Source organism: Octodon degus, unplaced genomic scaffold (genome assembly GCF_000260255.1).
Source record: "Octodon degus isolate 3935 unplaced genomic scaffold, OctDeg1.0 scaffold00096, whole genome shotgun sequence".
NCBI classification, from domain to species: domain Eukaryota; kingdom Metazoa; phylum Chordata; class Mammalia; order Rodentia; family Octodontidae; genus Octodon; species Octodon degus.
This window is the reverse complement of record NW_004524672.1, coordinates 2,255,751-2,262,491: the sequence shown is the minus strand read 5'-3', so window position 1 is coordinate 2,262,491 and position 6,741 is coordinate 2,255,751.

The window sequence follows — 6,741 nt, the reverse complement described above, 5'->3', positions numbered from 1 at the left end:
GTGGTCCAGAAACACCTACCTAAAGAAAAGAATGATGTGCAGGAGTATAGAAGGCCCTTCCTAATCCTAGTCTCAGTCCAGGCAGTTTATATTTTCAATCTTATGGATAAGTTATTGGAATCCCATCAAGTTAATTCCAATATTCCACACCCAGTGTGAATCAGGACAGGGATAAAGACACTAACACATATTTGTAGTTACAGGTAGCTAAGGGGTCCTAAGTCCACCCATGGTGATCGCTATCTGGAGCAATACCTTAACCCATGACCAAACCCTGGTCTTATTGATTCATGAAAAAAAGGAGTGGCTTAAAGATGAGTTACTGTGAGAATGGCAGAAAGTAGGTGAGTGTCATGAACTGGACTAGGCAGGAGCCTGGCATTCACCACTGCTATATGCAGAGAGAAGGATATGCAAAAAGAGTAACCTGCATTACACAATTGAGGTAGTATCTAATGTTTTAGAATTGGTGCTTCAGCTCTGCTGTGTAATCTTTCAAGCCCCAGGAAGTCTCTCTCTCTCTCTCTCTCTCTCTCTCTCTCTCTCTCTCTCTCTCTTTTCTGATTGGCTCAGCCCACCCTGATGGTGAGGCTGGTGCAGCATGTGAAGCTGGGAATTGAACTGAAGTCTGCTGAGCCTGCCCAAGCAGGTATGTTAGACCACTGAGTTATCTCACCAGCCCATAGCATCCCTCTTGAGGCTAGATCCCAGCCAACATTGTGGAGTACTAGCGCTCCATTCCATCTGTGATTCCATCTGGATCACACTGGAGAGCAGTCGGTGTATGTTCTGGGGAAACACGCCTGCCATCTTCAAAGACTACTTGTACGTCAGCTAGACTGACAGGTATTGCTTAAATCCAACTGGAGGAACAAGTAAAAGTCCTAGCCAGGTTTGTGCACATCAGTACATGGAAATAGGGTCAAGCTCAGCCAAAACAGAGGTAATTATTCCTCTTTCAAGGAGTCACCCAAGGGATCCTCCACAACTGAGATTCTGGACAAGGAGGTAAATGAAAAACTATAAAACCTGACATAATCTTGACTCTAACCCTACTCTGGGCTACAGGTAGACAAAGTTTGGGAAACTAAGTTGTATTTCCAAACCCATGGTGGTGTTAAACTTTAAGATGAAATATTACTTAAGGCTTCTGTTTTTCTTCCATTATTGTACCTTCTAATATTGTATTTAACATGCATAATGGCTATTAGAAATCCTATTGGCCACAATAGGGAAATCGCAGGAACAGGAAACCAAGTACTTGATCAGAGCAACATATCTACTTGCTGGAAGTCAGGCTGACATTCAAAGTTCAGTTTACTGCACTTTCTACTTTTAAATGCAAAAAACGAAGGGTGAAGTGTCATACTGTGGAAATAAGCTGAGTTGACCCATAATTAAAAATCAAAGTCATCCCACCCAGACAATCTACTCTACTTAACATTCATGACTATCACAAATGTATCTCATAACTTACAATTATTTCTTTGGCCCCAAAAATCCATTTTGTAGATAGATGTGAATTTTATATGCATAACACTTTCTTACATTTATCTTTGAGCTATGTATGAAGGATGGGGTTGAGGATAGTCAAAGAGCATACATTCAGGTGAACAAATTACACATGATATTGCTGATCTTACTTCAGTATGAACAATAATTCATTTTCAAGCATAATGCATATAAAGGGCACATTGCAAGTTACCTGCACCACAAACAAACAACAGAATCTTATATGGCAAATGATTAATGCACCTACCTCCAAGGCACCTTGGGCACAATGAGGACACAACTCATGATGTGTTAACTATCTATCAACATCTTCAGGGATTACTGTAAAATGGTAATGATGAAGCTACAAAGCTTGTCTTTCATTTGGAATAATTAGAGGTAGTAGAGTTAGAGTCACAGAAAAATAATAATCAGCAAAATTTCAGAAAAATTAGAGATCTTGCGATGCCTGTAAGTCCACCATTCATTTAGTTATTCACTCACCCAATAAAATAGTTGTGAGAAAAAAGTAACAAATATCTCACACGTCAAATATCCATGTAGGTGGAGAAGGAAAAGAGTAAGCTCCATAGTGACCCTCTGACATCCTAGTTCTGTCATGCATCCAGCAACCATGGATTGTAACCAGGAGCCCAGAAAAAGAGCAAATATCTGCCCTTAAAGGAGCTAGCAATTTTTTTTTGAGAAATAAATATAAATTTTGAGGTGCTGGTGACCAGTAATCCACAGTGGAAAAGAGGGACAGGGAACAGAAACTAGAAAAGGGCTTAAGGACCTAAAAGGTGGAGGCAGTATTGTTATACTTTAGATCTAGGAACTCGCCTGGAAAACCTCAAATGTGTGGAAGGCAATGGGGTCATGGGTGTGACACTTGCCAGTGGATGAATTGATTGGTGGGTTCAGTGGCTGAACGTCATGGAGGCAGAGCACAGATGCAGAGCAGTGGCTATGGGGCTTGATCTGGGCATGTGTGTTCTTGTTCTGGGCCCTCCCTTCTCTGCTTCCTGCATACCGTGGGTTAAACACCTTTTCCTCCACAGTGGCCCTCCGCCATCTTGTTTCTGTCATGGAGGGAGCCAACCATGGACTGCAACTCTGAGCCCAAACAAATCTCCCCTCTTTCGATTTTCTGGAGTCAGCTATTGTCTCTCAGCAGTGGGAAAGTGACAAAGACACATATGATTACTCTAACAGAGGAGCGTGGTAAGCTCTGGCCTTTCATAAAACAGCAAGCAGTCAGTGTGATTGCGGAACAGTGAGAGGTTGGGAATGTGGGAAAAGAAGGCAAGGAAAGAAAATGACAATAGCCTATTTAGGGTTTTGTAAGATGAGGTAGAAATACACCAGCACCAGAAAGGAAAAACCTTGACAACGTGATACAATTCATAGTAAAACAAAAATGTATAATCTTTGCAGTACAGAACTTAGAAGAAAACAACAGCATGTTCTTACACTGCTTTCTGAAAACACTGTAATCAGCAACTAATTTTTAGTAAGTTAATGTTATGGAAATATATTCTTGAGTCAGTTCTCCTCATTTTGAATCATTGGCCATCTGCATGTTTGGCTAATTATTTAAATTGTACTCCACTTTGCAAATCTGTAGCCTATGGATCTTAACAGATTTTCTCTCTAATAGCAATCTCTCTCATAAGAAGGAATGCAAGCATATAAACCAACTAATAAAAATCAAATTCAAAATCATATACTTTAAAAATTAGAGTTATTCCCTGGTTCTGCAAAAAAAAAAAACAATAGAGTTATTGCAATCCAATGCTAGCTAATATTCACAAATAAATAAATATGATTTAGTACATATTGGAGATTTTTAAAATTATGGTTATTTCTATAATTTCAGAACAAGATCAGTATGCTTAATTTACAACACTGCATACAAAGGATGGAAAAATAGAAGAAATTTTCCTAACCAAATAAATGGAATCTGCAATAAAACATACAGATAACATCATGAATGAGACAAATAGAGCCTGTGGTCATTCCACTTCCATTTATTCTGGGGATCGCACAGTAGGCACAGGAAAATTTAAATAATAAAATTTGAAAATCAGCAAAGAAGTGACTAAAGAGTCACTTTTATATGATTAATTGAGTATATAAAGAATAAAACAGATTCCATTCTTATTTAAATGTAGAAAATTACAAGGTGAAAGTTGTTTAAATATTTGTACATCACAACATAACAGTTTAAATAAATTTTAAAAATTCTCTGTGTAGTATCAAAAATATGAAATACAAAGAAGTCTAAGAACATATATATGGCTTTTAGGCAACTAAAGAAATTTATTAAAGACATTGGAGGAGCATTTAGTAGAGAGACATGCTATACTCACAAACTAAAAGATTCAGGATTCTAAACATGTCAACTGTCAGCAGAATGTCAAATAGATTTAATGCACTCCAATCAAAATTGTAACAGGAGCTTTGTGGCACTAACAAATAAATTCTTAAATACATATGGAAAAACAAATTGCCAAAATAGAAAACTTCAAGACATTATTAGAGTACATACAGCAATTAAATTATATTCTATCTTGTACACAATCACTTTTTTATCACAAAGCTGCCAGACCAAAGCAATAGAAAAAATGACATCCTTTTTAATAAGTGATGTTGAACCAAGCTGGTGTCAATCTGAGGAAAATATGTGTTTCAGAGCATATCTTAAAATTCATTTCATGCAGGTTATAGGATAGGTCACAATGAACTATTGTTCAATAAATTCTCTGTAGGATACTATTTTTAAATCATCATGAAAGTGAAGTGATATTTAAAAGGCAAAGTAAAATAATAGTCTTATTTCTTGTACTCTCAAACAAACAGGGGTCAACAGCCCTGGAATAGCTGATCTATATAGCTACTATTCCAGAAGTTCATCCCAGTTGCAGGGGACAGTAAAAAAAGAAAAAAAAAAAAGGAAAAAGAATTTGTGGATCCAGAAAAATATAATTCATCTTCTTCCCTACAACTACAAAAGTGTGACCTTCCTTCCACATTGACATAATGCATGACATGTCTATAGCAAGTGAAAGGTTGTATCTGTATTTTGGCAAGATGCTGTACTTAGATTATCATGCTAACATCTATGACATGTAACCTAAACTAGGCCATTTCATACAAATAACTACCACAGTTTGGGAAACAACTTCAGCACTCCACTGGGGAAAACAAACAATGAATGGTTATTCAAAAGATCACACGTAAACCCAGCCCTAGCCTGGCATCTCAGTGAGACTTTCTGCCATGCTCTTGGGACACCTCCAGACCCAACCAAGGCCCAGCATCTGTGTGGGACAGCTTCCACTCCGCTGCACCCACCAGACACCTCTGGACGCAGCCCAGGCCAAACATGTGAGTGAGACCTTCCACCATGTTCTTGGGACCCCTCCTCACCCCTTCAGAGGCCTCCACACCCAGCCCAGGCCCTGCATACAGGCCTGGTCAGAAACTCTGCAGCTGAACTCTCTGCACAGAGGCTAGAGGCCAGAACCGCCCAGCTAATCCAAGAGAAGAACATCCTGCCAGAGGGGCACAACAGGTTCATTTTCACAGGCTGCAGCAGGAAAAAGCTGAGCACTGCAGCCAGACCCAAGCCAGGCACAATTGGATGAATTTGAACTTCGTAGATCTGAACCAGTAAGCTGAGACACTTTGCTAGATCCAGATGTATAAGAGCATCCTCCCTCTTTCTCTCTTGACTGAGAGAGGGGGCAAAAAGTAACTGGGGTGAACAAATCTGCTGGAAAACACCAAGTGCATCAAGGAGAGGCGATCAAACAGAACCTACTAGAACTGACTTAAATACAAATTCCCAACTTAATATCTGCTTAGCTATGCATACATAATGCTTGCTCTTACCATCTAAAATACAAACACATTAGTTACAAAAGTTTGTCAACTGCTAAATGTCACTAGCAATTATTAGTGTCCCTAATTGTAGTTCTGCAAATAAAAAACTACAACTGCCTTAACCATATAATATCTTTGGTAAGAATTTTGGTAGGTGCTAAGATTATAACTGCACCAAAGCTCTACACCAAATGTCTGAGGACAGTGCTTCCTGGGGGCAAGTAATATACTGATACCAAAACCAGGGAAAGACACAACCGAAAAAGAAAACTGCAGGCCAATCTCCCTCGTGAATATAGCTTCAAAAATCCTCAATAAAATCCTAGCAAATAGAATACAGCAAATCATCAAGAAGATTATACACTCTGACCAAGTAGGAGTCATGCCAGGGATGCAAGGATGGTTCAATATATGCAAATCTATGAATGTAATACACTATATCAATAAAGCCAAATCCAAAACCACATGATCATTTCAATTGATGCAGAAAAGACTTTTGACAAAGTCCAACACACATTGAAAGTCCTACAGGAAATTGGAATACATGGCCTATACCTCAATCTGATGAAAGCCAGCAATGACAACCCAATGACTAACATAATTCTAAATGGGGAAAATTGAAATCTTTTGCTCTCAGATCTGGTACAAGACAAGGATGTCCTCTATAACTTATCCTATTCAATATAGTTCTGGAATCATTAGCTAGAGTCACTAGACAAGAGAGAGAAATAAAAGGAATAAGTATAGTTAAAGAATAAGTTAAATTTTCATTATTTGCAGATGACATGATACTTTACTTAGAAGACCCAAGAAACTTCACAAGAAGCTACTAGAATTGATACACAAATTCAGTAACATAGCAGAATACAAAGTCAATACCCAAAAGTCTATAGCATTCCTCTACACAGATAACAAATACACTGAGAGAAAAATTAGAGAAACAATACTTTTTACAATACCACCACAGAAAATGATACACTTAGGAATTAATCTAACTAAAGAAGTCAAAGATCTACTCAATGAAAATTACAGTACTCTGAAAAAAAGATATTGTAGAGGATTTCAGAAAATGGAAAGACATTCCCTGCTCCTGGATAGGAAGAACCAACAATGTGAAGATGACCGTACTCCCAAAATTGTTATACAGATTTAATGCAATCCCTATCAAAATACGACCAACATAACTCACAGACCTAGAAAAATCATTACTAACATTTACTTGGAACCAGAAAAGACCTAGAATAATGAAGGCAATACTGGGAAACAAAGACAAGGCAGGAGACATTACAATTCCTGACTTGAAATTATACTAAAATCAACTGTGATAAAATCAGCATGTTATTGGAAAAAAAACAGACCTGA